Below are 14,501 nucleotides of genomic sequence, written 5' to 3'. Positions count from 1 at the left end.
AGAACTGCATGAAACTGTGAAACTTTGCTGGGCGAGTGAAGTCGTCAGCTGTTATTTTGTGACTGCAATATTCAGCGAATAGATGGCAGCACTAATTCGACCCTACTCTTCAACCCCTCCAGGGGTGGGGACTCCACCACCTCCCTGGGCAGCCCATTCCAACGCCTACAACCCGTTCTGTATATAAATGCTTCCTAATATCCCCTCTAAACCTTCCTCATGGTAATATCTTACGTCTCAGATGATGTTATGTCAAATAAGTTCTGGTTATTCCAGCATCATTTCTTACTCTGTAGGATGCTGTGGTTTCATTAAGCATGCTGAAACTAAAAAGAAAACAGTATTTTAGAAAAGTACCAAGTGATTTGGGATCTGTGTATTCACTTCTAAAAATTCATGTTACCCCAGTTCTTTTTCACCTAAAGAGCAAGACTTTCAAAAACCTGAGAGACTTGTCACTCTTCAAAATCTGCATTGGAAAACTCTTGTCTTAGGGCTCCTAAGCTACTTCTGAAAATGTGGCAGGACTGAAAAGAATACAAACTGTTTATTCGAGAGCTTGAACTTGTGAGTGGATATAGAGTTGCAATCAAAGACAAAGAGGTTAATGGCATTTGATCTGTGTCCGTGAGTTTGTCGCTTGGCAAAGAGATAATTTCCTGCCTGAGGAGCTGAGGTGGCGTACTCCCCCCAAACCTCTCTTCTCAAAGCAATAGCCACCAAAGGCGGATGTGACGGCTCTACCTGGTTTCAGACAGACTCTAGAATAACACCGCACCACATAAAGGCCATAAAACTCAACAGCTTCAGGGCTAGTTGAGCATGTGCCAATCAAAATATGGCTGGTATGAAAACATGACGGTAAGTCAATCATCTCCCTCCATAAATAGTGGTCAGGCCAGGGCCCGTTGAGCTCTCAGCATGGCAGCGGGCCGCACAACAGGATCTCCCCTTGAGTAGTGACGCATCTCAAGGTTACCCTGGAGGTTGAGAGGGTTCTGATTGCACGAGGTACTCGTTAAGTGAATCGGGAATAAGCATGCTGAAACTTTGACATCTTAGCAAAGTAATGCAAACGATGGGAGGGCACACATACATAATGCTACAGATATCAACTGCCGAGCCAGTCTGGGACTAGGAGAGGATCCAGCCGCACCTAGACTCCTCTCTGAGAAGGAGTCTTCTAAGGGTGTCCTTTCTGAACCTTGTGACTCAACAGGAGGGTCTCCCTGACAGCTTTGTCCGACTCTGTCCTCAATGCGCTAAATATCCAGTGAACCTTGCCGTCAAATCTTGTTTGCTAAACCCCTGTCGCATTTACCATCAAAGTTTGTTACATCGCTGTTTTGTGTCAATAAACATATTGCCACTTCTCTCTTACAACTGAATTCCATCACTCCATCCCTGACAAAATGGCATAGTTGGCAGGATGACTAGTAGTATCACTGATTACAGACGGAGGCATGGAGTGAATGAGAGGCCCAGCTTCTCAGAAGAATGGGCTCCTGAAAATTGGCATAACTGAGAAGCCGCTGAAGAGCGCCTGAAAGTAACTAGGGCCCACACACAGGATGGAAAAGATAAAGGAGTTATCTCACAGGGGCCAGCCACCGCTGGAGCCCACTCCGCTGCTACCGAACACTGCCCCCCCCAACAAACCACACACACCAAGCAGTGCCGGGACTGCCCGAGGACAGAGGTTGTCTCCGAAGACGGGCACCGTGGAGCGAGGCCAGTGGATGCCTCGGCTGGTCGGGAGCTGGAGCGCCGGAGGCACGGGCGGAGACCAAGGTCACGGTCTCTGCCCGGCCTGGAGGGAGCACAGGGTCTCTCCAGCTCTGCCTGCCGGCACGGGCCTTCCCTTGCCCTGTCTGTCTTCTGAGACGGATCAGGCACAGACAGGCTCTGGGGGAAAAGGCATCTTTTATTGTTCTCAGAAAAAGTCCATGGCCGGCGAGCACCGTGTCCTCAGGGCAGCTGAGTGCCCGAGGCGCACGCACATCATGCAGCCGTCCCTCGCAGGGTGCTCCCTCTGGACGCCACGCTGGCTCAGGGCCCGCTGCCATCTCCGGGGTCCGCCTGGCGCTGCCAGCGGGGAGCTACTCCTCTTCTTGTCCTGCCCTGCAGGTACAGCAGCAGAAAGCTCTGCGCAGAGCCTTGAGCGCCCTCCTGAAGAGGGAGGGCCTTCGCCGTTGAACGGGGCCATGTGGGAGGACAGCCATGCCTGCGTATGAAGAAAAGCTGCAGCTGCGGGGTAGGGCAGGCAACAGGCAAGCTCCCGCCTGCCCCCCGACACCCGGGGCTTCCCCCAGGGAGGGCTGGCTGGGGCACGGCCAGTCCCTGTGCTCGCAGGGCTGCTGGCCTAAGTCCTGAGCCACGGGAGAAGCCGCTGCATCTCCTTGGTTGTGTGCTGCCGGGGCAAGGTGGGGTGTGACAGACTCTGCCGGGGGGTGTTGAGGCAGTGGAGAAGGAACGACCATTGCCCCATTCAGAGTGTGTGCCAGGGTCTGCTGTTCTGCCAGTGGCTGCCGAGCCGGTGCCTGCACCGCAGCCTCAACCTCGGCCAGGACCTCGCTCAGGAGGCACTGGACTGTGTCCTGCAGAGCTGTGTCGTAGGCTGCGGGGCTCTGCGGGGCAGGCGCCTGGCTCTCGGCCTCTGCTGCTGTGGCCCGCTCGCTGAGGACCAGAGAAGATGGTGCCTCCTCTTGTGCGGATGATGGAGCGGGTGCTGCTGGCAGCAGAGACAGCCTGCGGCAGCTGCTGGCAGCTCCTGCTGGCTGAGCAGTGGGTGCGTGCCGGGGTGCCGCTGCATCCTTGGGGAGAGACATCCAGCTTGGCCAACGAGGTCTCTCCGCCCGTGTCAGCCTTTTGTGGGTGCTGGCAGCTCCTGCTGGCTGAGCAGGGGTTGTGTTTGTGGGTGCTGCTGCATCCTTGGGGAGAGGCATCCAGCTTGGCCAACGAGGTTTCTCCTCCCACGTCAGTATGATGGGGGGCAGTGTCCTGCACACCCAGCTCTCCGTTAGCACGAGTAACTGAGGCAAGAGGATGAGTGACTGCAGCCCTTGTTCCTGCTCTCGCACGTCCCAGCTAGAAGAGCTGCTCTGTCTGGGCAGCGCTACCAGCGCCTGGGCAGTGCTCGGCCCTGCAGGCGTCTGCTGACTGACTCCCAGAGCCAGCTGGGTAGAGCGCTGGACCCCCCATGGCCCTCTGGGAAACTCCCAGGAGCCCCACTTAGCGGCTCCCACCATGCCACCCGGGGTGGCCCTCTCCTCGGGGCAGCTCAGTGCTTTCCTAATGCACCAGTGGCCTCTCCTTCCGGCCTCGTCCCTGACCTGCTGCCGCTTGTTCTCTCTCGGCAGCTGCTTTAGGGGCTGGGAGTGGCCCTTCTTCTCACCACCCATGGCTATCTCTGGCATCTCCTGCCACAGACCTGCCATGCGTTTCGCCCAGGAGATTTGCTGCCTCCTTAGGAAGCGTCTGCTCTCCTGAGTGTGCGGGCACGCCGGGGCTCTCTCGCCTTAAATACCCCCACGGTCACGGCACGGGTCCCGCGTCACAATGGTCTCCAGGGAAGATGAGGCCCCCGCATCACAATGCCCTGGCTGTGGCCATGGAAACGGCCGCGCCCGTGGGCCTGCACCTTATCCCAAGGCATTGTTCCCACACAGGGTCCGTGACGTCACAATGGTCTGCAGGGACGATGAGGACCCCTCACACAAAGCACTCGCGGTGGTCATGGAGACAGCCACGCCCGTGGGCCTGCGCCTTGTCCCCAGGCATTGCTCCCATACAGGGCCCCTGGGCCCGGAGATGATTTACATTTGTTAAATTACTATTTTAGATCTATAACCATATTGCTGCTTCTCTCTCATGAGTGAAATCTCATCGCGCAATCCATGACAGGAGCTTGCTAAGAACACACAAGTAAGTTGATGGAGCTGATGGGAGTGACAGAGGAACATGTTTCGTTTGAAACGCTATTTCATGCAGATGAGCCTGTCCACTCAGAAACACACTATTCAGTCACTTGGATTACACTAGCACTTTTATCATGTAGTTTGGGCGATCATGGTTGCTTCTTGTTCTTCACAGATACCTCTCCCAAGATGCTCATGCAGGAGACATGGGCTAGAAAAGCCACTGATTCTCAGAAGCCTCTCTTTTTTGCTTTCTGCCCAAACTGAAATATTTTTCTAGCTTTCAGGAAGGAACGGGATTGTCCAGAACTGCATGAAACTGTGAAACTTTGCTGGGCGAGTGAAGTCGTCAGCTGTTATTTTGTGACTGCAATATTCAGCGAATAGATGGCAGCACTAATTCGACCCTACTCTTCAACCCCTCCAGGGGTGGGGACTCCACCACCTCCCTGGGCAGCCCATTCCAACGCCTACAACCCGTTCTGTATATAAATGCTTCCTAATATCCCCTCTAAACCTTCCTCATGGTAATATCTTACGTCTCAGATGATGTTATGTCAAATAAGTTCTGGTTATTCCAGCATCATTTCTTACTCTGTAGGATGCTGTGGTTTCATTAAGCATGCTGAAACTAAAAAGAAAACAGTATTTTAGAAAAGTACCAAGTGATTTGGGATCTGTGTATTCACTTCTAAAAATTCATGTTACCCCACTTCTTTTTCACCTAAAGAGCAAGACTTTCAAAAACCTGAGAGACTTGTCACTCTTCAAAATCTGCATTGGAAAACTCTTGTCTTAGGGCTCCTAAGCTACTTCTGAAAATGTGGCAGGTCTGAAAAGAATAGAAACTGTTTATTCGAGAGCTTGAACTTGTGAGTGGATATAGAGTTGCAATCAAAGACAAAGAGGTTAATGGCATTTGATCTGTGTCCGTGAGTTTGTCGCTTGGCAAAGAGATAATTTCCTGCCTGAGGAGCTGAGGTGGCGTACTCCCCCCAAACCTCTCTTCTCAAAGCAATAGCCACCAAAGGCGGATGTGACGGCTCTACCTGGTTTCAGACAGACTCTAGAATAACACCGCACCACATAAAGGCCATAAAACTCAACAGCTTCAGGGCTAGTTGAGCATGTGCCAATCAAAATATGGCTGGTATGAAAACATGACGGTAAGTCAATCATCTCCCTCCATAAATAGTGGTCAGGCCAGGGCCCGTTGAGCTCTCAGCATGGCAGCGGGCCGCACAACAGGATCTCCCCTTGAGTAGTGACGCATCTCAAGGTTACCCTGGAGGTTGAGAGGGTTCTGATTGCACGAGGTACTCGTTAAGTGAATCGGGAATAAGCATGCTGAAACTTTGACATCTTAGCAAAGTAATGCAAACGATGGGAGGGCACACATACATAATGCTACAGATATCAACTGCCGAGCCAGTCTGGGACTAGGAGAGGATCCAGCCGCACCTAGACTCCTCTCTGAGAAGGAGTCTTCTAAGGGTGTCCTTTCTGAACCTTGTGACTCAACAGGAGGGTCTCCCTGACAGCTTTGTCCGACTCTGTCCTCAATGCGCTAAATATCCAGTGAACCTTGCCGTCAAATCTTGTTTGCTAAACCCCTGTCGCATTTACCATCAAAGTTTGTTACATCGCTGTTTTATGTCAATAAACATATTGCCACTTCTCTCTTACAACTGAATTCCATCACTCCATCCCTGACAAAATGGCATAGTTGGCAGGATGACTAGTAGTATCACTGATTACAGACGGAGGCATGGAGTGAATGAGAGGCCCAGCTTCTCAGAAGAATGGGCTCCTGAAAATTGGCATAACTGAGAAGCCGCTGAAGAGCGCCTGAAAGTAACTAGGGCCCACACACAGGATGGAAAAGATAAAGGAGTTATCTCACAGGGGCCAGCCACCGCTGGAGCCCACTCCGCTGCTACCGAACACTGCCCCCCCCAACAAACCACACACACCAAGCAGTGCCGGGACTGCCCGAGGACAGAGGTTGTCTCCGAAGACGGGCACCGTGGAGCGAGGCCAGTGGATGCCTCGGCTGGTCGGGAGCTGGAGCGCCGGAGGCACGGGCGGAGACCAAGGTCACGGTCTCTGCCCGGCCTGGAGGGAGCACAGGGTCTCTCCAGCTCTGCCTGCCGGCACGGGCCTTCCCTTGCCCTGTCTGTCTTCTGAGACGGATCAGGCACAGACAGGCTCTGGGGGAAAAGGCATCTTTTATTGTTCTCAGAAAAAGTCCATGGCCGGCGAGCACCGTGTCCTCAGGGCAGCTGAGTGCCCGAGGCGCACGCACATCATGCAGCCGTCCCTCGCAGGGTGCTCCCTCTGGACGCCACGCTGGCTCAGGGCCCGCTGCCATCTCCGGGGTCCGCCTGGCGCTGCCAGCGGGGAGCTACTCCTCTTCTTGTCCTGCCCTGCAGGTACAGCAGCAGAAAGCTCTGCGCAGAGCCTTGAGCGCCCTCCTGAAGAGGGAGGGCCTTCGCCGTTGAACGGGGCCATGTGGGAGGACAGCCATGCCTGCGTATGAAGAAAAGCTGCAGCTGCGGGGTAGGGCAGGCAACAGGCAAGCTCCCGCCTGCCCCCCGACACCCGGGGCTTCCCCCAGGGAGGGCTGGCTGGGGCACGGCCAGTCCCTGTGCTCGCAGGGCTGCTGGCCTAAGTCCTGAGCCACGGGAGAAGCCGCTGCATCTCCTTGGTTGTGTGCTGCCGGGGCAAGGTGGGGTGTGACAGACTCTGCCGGGGGGTGTTGAGGCAGTGGAGAAGGAACGACCATTGCCCCATTCAGAGTGTGTGCCAGGGTCTGCTGTTCTGCCAGTGGCTGCCGAGCCGGTGCCTGCACCGCAGCCTCAACCTCGGCCAGGACCTCGCTCAGGAGGCACTGGACTGTGTCCTGCAGAGCTGTGTCGTAGGCTGCGGGGCTCTGCGGGGCAGGCGCCTGGCTCTCGGCCTCTGCTGCTGTGGCCCGCTCGCTGAGGACCAGAGAAGATGGTGCCTCCTCTTGTGCGGATGATGGAGCGGGTGCTGCTGGCAGCAGAGACAGCCTGCGGCAGCTGCTGGCAGCTCCTGCTGGCTGAGCAGTGGGTGCGTGCCGGGGTGCCGCTGCATCCTTGGGGAGAGACATCCAGCTTGGCCAACGAGGTCTCTCCGCCCGTGTCAGCCTTTTGTGGGTGCTGGCAGCTCCTGCTGGCTGAGCAGGGGTTGTGTTTGTGGGTGCTGCTGCATCCTTGGGGAGAGGCATCCAGCTTGGCCAACGAGGTTTCTCCTCCCACGTCAGTATGATGGGGGGCAGTGTCCTGCACACCCAGCTCTCCGTTAGCACGAGTAACTGAGGCAAGAGGATGAGTGACTGCAGCCCTTGTTCCTGCTCTCGCACGTCCCAGCTAGAAGAGCTGCTCTGTCTGGGCAGCGCTACCAGCGCCTGGGCAGTGCTCGGCCCTGCAGGCGTCTGCTGACTGCCTCCCAGAGCCAGCTGGGTAGAGCGCTGGACCCCCCATGGCCCTCTGGGAAACTCCCAGGAGCCCCACTTAGCGGCTCCCACCATGCCACCCGGGGTGGCCCTCTCCTCGGGGCAGCTCAGTGCTTTCCTAATGCACCAGTGGCCTCTCCTTCCGGCCTCGTCCCTGACCTGCTGCCGCTTGTTCTCTCTCGGCAGCTGCTTTAGGGGCTGGGAGTGGCCCTTCTTCTCACCACCCATGGCTATCTCTGGCATCTCCTGCCACAGACCTGCCATGCGTTTCGCCCAGGAGATTTGCTGCCTCCTTAGGAAGCGTCTGCTCTCCTGAGTGTGCGGGCACGCCGGGGCTCTCTCGCCTTAAATACCCCCACGGTCACGGCACGGGTCCCGCGTCACAATGGTCTCCAGGGAAGATGAGGCCCCCGCATCACAATGCCCTGGCTGTGGCCATGGAAACGGCCGCGCCCGTGGGCCTGCACCTTATCCCAAGGCATTGTTCCCACACAGGGTCCGTGACGTCACAATGGTCTGCAGGGACGATGAGGACCCCTCACACAAAGCACTCGCGGTGGTCATGGAGACAGCCACGCCCGTGGGCCTGCGCCTTGTCCCCAGGCATTGCTCCCATACAGGGCCCCTGGGCCCGGAGATGATTTACATTTGTTAAATTACTATTTTAGATCTATAACCATATTGCTGCTTCTCTCTCATGAGTGAAATCTCATCGCGCAATCCATGACAGGAGCTTGCTAAGAACACACAAGTAAGTTGATGGAGCTGATGGGAGTGACAGAGGAACATGTTTCGTTTGAAACGCTATTTCATGCAGATGAGCCTGTCCACTCAGAAACACACTATTCAGTCACTTGGATTACACTAGCACTTTTATCATGTAGTTTGGGCGATCATGGTTGCTTCTTGTTCTTCACAGATACCTCTCCCAAGATGCTCATGCAGGAGACATGGGCTAGAAAAGCCACTGATTCTCAGAAGCCTCTCTTTTTTGCTTTCTGCCCAAACTGAAATATTTTTCTAGCTTTCAGGAAGGAACGGGATTGTCCAGAACTGCATGAAACTGTGAAACTTTGCTGGGCGAGTGAAGTCGTCAGCTGTTATTTTGTGACTGCAATATTCAGCGAATAGATGGCAGCACTAATTCGACCCTACTCTTCAACCCCTCCAGGGGTGGGGACTCCACCACCTCCCTGGGAAGCCCATTCCAACGCCTACAACCCGTTCTGTATATAAATGCTTCCTAATATCCCCTCTAAACCTTCCTCATGGTAATATCTTACGTCTCAGATGATGTTATGTCAAATAAGTTCTGGTTATTCCAGCATCATTTCTTACTCTGTAGGATGCTGTGGTTTCATTAAGCATGCTGAAACTAAAAAGAAAACAGTATTTTAGAAAAGTACCAAGTGATTTGGGATCTGTGTATTCACTTCTAAAAATTCATGTTACCCCACTTCTTTTTCACCTAAAGAGCAAGACTTTCAAAAACCTGAGAGACTTGTCACTCTTCAAAATCTGCATTGGAAAACTCTTGTCTTAGGGCTCCTAAGCTACTTCTGAAAATGTGGCAGGTCTGAAAAGAATAGAAACTGTTTATTCGAGAGCTTGAACTTGTGAGTGGATATAGAGTTGCAATCAAAGACAAAGAGGTTAATGGCATTTGATCTGTGTCCGTGAGTTTGTCGCTTGGCAAAGAGATAATTTCCTGCCTGAGGAGCTGAGGTGGCGTACTCCCCCCAAACCTCTCTTCTCAAAGCAATAGCCACCAAAGGCGGATGTGACGGCTCTACCTGGTTTCAGACAGACTCTAGAATAACACCGCACCACATAAAGGCCATAAAACTCAACAGCTTCAGGGCTAGTTGAGCATGTGCCAATCAAAATATGGCTGGTATGAAAACATGACGGTAAGTCAATCATCTCCCTCCATAAATAGTGGTCAGGCCAGGGCCCGTTGAGCTCTCAGCATGGCAGCGGGCCGCACAACAGGATCTCCCCTTGAGTAGTGACGCATCTCAAGGTTACCCTGGAGGTTGAGAGGGTTCTGATTGCACGAGGTACTCGTTAAGTGAATCGGGAATAAGCATGCTGAAACTTTGACATCTTAGCAAAGTAATGCAAACGATGGGAGGGCACACATACATAATGCTACAGATATCAACTGCCGAGCCAGTCTGGGACTAGGAGAGGATCCAGCCGCACCTAGACTCCTCTCTGAGAAGGAGTCTTCTAAGGGTGTCCTTTCTGAACCTTGTGACTCAACAGGAGGGTCTCCCTGACAGCTTTGTCCGACTCTGTCCTCAATGCGCTAAATATCCAGTGAACCTTGCCGTCAAATCTTGTTTGCTAAACCCCTGTCGCATTTACCATCAAAGTTTGTTACATCGCTGTTTTATGTCAATAAACATATTGCCACTTCTCTCTTACAACTGAATTCCATCACTCCATCCCTGACAAAATGGCATAGTTGGCAGGATGACTAGTAGTATCACTGATTACAGACGGAGGCATGGAGTGAATGAGAGGCCCAGCTTCTCAGAAGAATGGGCTCCTGAAAATTGGCATAACTGAGAAGCCGCTGAAGAGCGCCTGAAAGTAACTAGGGCCCACACACAGGATGGAAAAGATAAAGGAGTTATCTCACAGGGGCCAGCCACCGCTGGAGCCCACTCCGCTGCTACCGAACACTGCCCCCCCCAACAAACCACACACACCAAGCAGTGCCGGGACTGCCCGAGGACAGAGGTTGTCTCCGAAGACGGGCACCGTGGAGCGAGGCCAGTGGATGCCTCGGCTGGTCGGGAGCTGGAGCGCCGGAGGCACGGGCGGAGACCAAGGTCACGGTCTCTGCCCGGCCTGGAGGGAGCACAGGGTCTCTCCAGCTCTGCCTGCCGGCACGGGCCTTCCCTTGCCCTGTCTGTCTTCTGAGACGGATCAGGCACAGACAGGCTCTGGGGGAAAAGGCATCTTTTATTGTTCTCAGAAAAAGTCCATGGCCGGCGAGCACCGTGTCCTCAGGGCAGCTGAGTGCCCGAGGCGCACGCACATCATGCAGCCGTCCCTCGCAGGGTGCTCCCTCTGGACGCCACGCTGGCTCAGGGCCCGCTGCCATCTCCGGGGTCCGCCTGGCGCTGCCAGCGGGGAGCTACTCCTCTTCTTGTCCTGCCCTGCAGGTACAGCAGCAGAAAGCTCTGCGCAGAGCCTTGAGCGCCCTCCTGAAGAGGGAGGGCCTTCGCCGTTGAACGGGGCCATGTGGGAGGACAGCCATGCCTGCGTATGAAGAAAAGCTGCAGCTGCGGGGTAGGGCAGGCAACAGGCAAGCTCCCGCCTGCCCCCCGACACCCGGGGCTTCCCCCAGGGAGGGCTGGCTGGGGCACGGCCAGTCCCTGTGCTCGCAGGGCTGCTGGCCTAAGTCCTGAGCCACGGGAGAAGCCGCTGCATCTCCTTGGTTGTGTGCTGCCGGGGCAAGGTGGGGTGTGACAGACTCTGCCGGGGGGTGTTGAGGCAGTGGAGAAGGAACGACCATTGCCCCATTCAGAGTGTGTGCCAGGGTCTGCTGTTCTGCCAGTGGCTGCCGAGCCGGTGCCTGCACCGCAGCCTCAACCTCGGCCAGGACCTCGCTCAGGAGGCACTGGACTGTGTCCTGCAGAGCTGTGTCGTAGGCTGCGGGGCTCTGCGGGGCAGGCGCCTGGCTCTCGGCCTCTGCTGCTGTGGCCCGCTCGCTGAGGACCAGAGAAGATGGTGCCTCCTCTTGTGCGGATGATGGAGCGGGTGCTGCTGGCAGCAGAGACAGCCTGCGGCAGCTGCTGGCAGCTCCTGCTGGCTGAGCAGTGGGTGCGTGCCAGGGTGCCGCTGCATCCTTGGGGAGAGACATCCAGCTTGGCCAACGAGGTCTCTCCGCCCGTGTCAGCCTTTTGTGGGTGCTGGCAGCTCCTGCTGGCTGAGCAGGGGTTGTGTTTGTGGGTGCTGCTGCATCCTTGGGGAGAGGCATCCAGCTTGGCCAACGAGGTTTCTCCTCCCACGTCAGTATGATGGGGGGCAGTGTCCTGCACACCCAGCTCTCCGTTAGCACGAGTAACTGAGGCAAGAGGATGAGTGACTGCAGCCCTTGTTCCTGCTCTCGCACGTCCCAGCTAGAAGAGCTGCTCTGTCTGGGCAGCGCTACCAGCGCCTGGGCAGTGCTCGGCCCTGCAGGCGTCTGCTGACTGCCTCCCAGAGCCAGCTGGGTAGAGCGCTGGACCCCCCATGGCCCTCTGGGAAACTCCCAGGAGCCCCACTTAGCGGCTCCCACCATGCCACCCGGGGTGGCCCTCTCCTCGGGGCAGCTCAGTGCTTTCCTAATGCACCAGTGGCCTCTCCTTCCGGCCTCGTCCCTGACCTGCTGCCGCTTGTTCTCTCTCGGCAGCTGCTTTAGGGGCTGGGAGTGGCCCTTCTTCTCACCACCCATGGCTATCTCTGGCATCTCCTGCCACAGACCTGCCATGCGTTTCGCCCAGGAGATTTGCTGCCTCCTTAGGAAGCGTCTGCTCTCCTGAGTGTGCGGGCACGCCGGGGCTCTCTCGCCTTAAATACCCCCACGGTCACGGCACGGGTCCCGCGTCACAATGGTCTCCAGGGAAGATGAGGCCCCCGCATCACAATGCCCTGGCTGTGGCCATGGAAACGGCCGCGCCCGTGGGCCTGCACCTTATCCCAAGGCATTGTTCCCACACAGGGTCCGTGACGTCACAATGGTCTGCAGGGACGATGAGGACCCCTCACACAAAGCACTCGCGGTGGTCATGGAGACAGCCACGCCCGTGGGCCTGCGCCTTGTCCCCAGGCATTGCTCCCATACAGGGCCCCTGGGCCCGGAGATGATTTACATTTGTTAAATTACTATTTTAGATCTATAACCATATTGCTGCTTCTCTCTCATGAGTGAAATCTCATCGCGCAATCCATGACAGGAGCTTGCTAAGAACACACAAGTAAGTTGATGGAGCTGATGGGAGTGACAGAGGAACATGTTTCGTTTGAAACGCTATTTCATGCAGATGAGCCTGTCCACTCAGAAACACACTATTCAGTCACTTGGATTACACTAGCACTTTTATCATGTAGTTTGGGCGATCATGGTTGCTTCTTGTTCTTCACAGATACCTCTCCCAAGATGCTCATGCAGGAGACATGGGCTAGAAAAGCCACTGATTCTCAGAAGCCTCTCTTTTTTGCTTTCTGCCCAAACTGAAATATTTTTCTAGCTTTCAGGAAGGAACGGGATTGTCCAGAACTGCATGAAACTGTGAAACTTTGCTGGGCGAGTGAAGTCGTCAGCTGTTATTTTGTGACTGCAATATTCAGCGAATAGATGGCAGCACTAATTCGACCCTACTCTTCAACCCCTCCAGGGGTGGGGACTCCACCACCTCCCTGGGCAGCCCATTCCAACGCCTACAACCCGTTCTGTATATAAATGCTTCCTAATATCCCCTCTAAACCTTCCTCATGGTAATATCTTACGTCTCAGATGATGTTATGTCAAATAAGTTCTGGTTATTCCAGCATCATTTCTTACTCTGTAGGATGCTGTGGTTTCATTAAGCATGCTGAAACTAAAAAGAAAACAGTATTTTAGAAAAGTACCAAGTGATTTGGGATCTGTGTATTCACTTCTAAAAATTCATGTTACCCCAGTTCTTTTTCACCTAAAGAGCAAGACTTTCAAAAACCTGAGAGACTTGTCACTCTTCAAAATCTGCATTGGAAAACTCTTGTCTTAGGGCTCCTAAGCTACTTCTGAAAATGTGGCAGGACTGAAAAGAATACAAACTGTTTATTCGAGAGCTTGAACTTGTGAGTGGATATAGAGTTGCAATCAAAGACAAAGAGGTTAATGGCATTTGATCTGTGTCCGTGAGTTTGTCGCTTGGCAAAGAGATAATTTCCTGCCTGAGGAGCTGAGGTGGCGTACTCCCCCCAAACCTCTCTTCTCAAAGCAATAGCCACCAAAGGCGGATGTGACGGCTCTACCTGGTTTCAGACAGACTCTAGAATAACACCGCACCACATAAAGGCCATAAAACTCAACAGCTTCAGGGCTAGTTGAGCATGTGCCAATCAAAATATGGCTGGTATGAAAACATGACGGTAAGTCAATCATCTCCCTCCATAAATAGTGGTCAGGCCAGGGCCCGTTGAGCTCTCAGCATGGCAGCGGGCCGCACAACAGGATCTCCCCTTGAGTAGTGACGCATCTCAAGGTTACCCTGGAGGTTGAGAGGGTTCTGATTGCACGAGGTACTCGTTAAGTGAATCGGGAATAAGCATGCTGAAACTTTGACATCTTAGCAAAGTAATGCAAACGATGGGAGGGCACACATACATAATGCTACAGATATCAACTGCCGAGCCAGTCTGGGACTAGGAGAGGATCCAGCCGCACCTAGACTCCTCTCTGAGAAGGAGTCTTCTAAGGGTGTCCTTTCTGAACCTTGTGACTCAACAGGAGGGTCTCCCTGACAGCTTTGTCCGACTCTGTCCTCAATGCGCTAAATATCCAGTGAACCTTGCCGTCAAATCTTGTTTGCTAAACCCCTGTCGCATTTACCATCAAAGTTTGTTACATCGCTGTTTTATGTCAATAAACATATTGCCACTTCTCTCTTACAACTGAATTCCATCACTCCATCCCTGACAAAATGGCATAGTTGGCAGGATGACTAGTAGTATCACTGATTACAGACGGAGGCATGGAGTGAATGAGAGGCCCAGCTTCTCAGAAGAATGGGCTCCTGAAAATTGGCATAACTGAGAAGCCGCTGAAGAGCGCCTGAAAGTAACTAGGGCCCACACACAGGATGGAAAAGATAAAGGAGTTATCTCACAGGGGCCAGCCACCGCTGGAGCCCACTCCGCTGCTACCGAACACTGCCCCCCCCAACAAACCACACACACCAAGCAGTGCCGGGACTGCCCGAGGACAGAGGTTGTCTCCGAAGACGGGCACCGTGGAGCGAGGCCAGTGGATGCCTCGGCTGGTCGGGAGCTGGAGCGCCGGAGGCACGGGCGGAGACCAAGGTCACGGTCTCTGCCCGGCCTGGAGGGAGCACAGGGTCTCTCCA

Source organism: Athene noctua, chromosome 1 (genome assembly GCF_965140245.1).
Source record: "Athene noctua chromosome 1, bAthNoc1.hap1.1, whole genome shotgun sequence".
Lineage (NCBI taxonomy): Eukaryota > Metazoa > Chordata > Aves > Strigiformes > Strigidae > Athene > Athene noctua.
Note: the sequence above shows the minus strand (reverse complement) of the source record.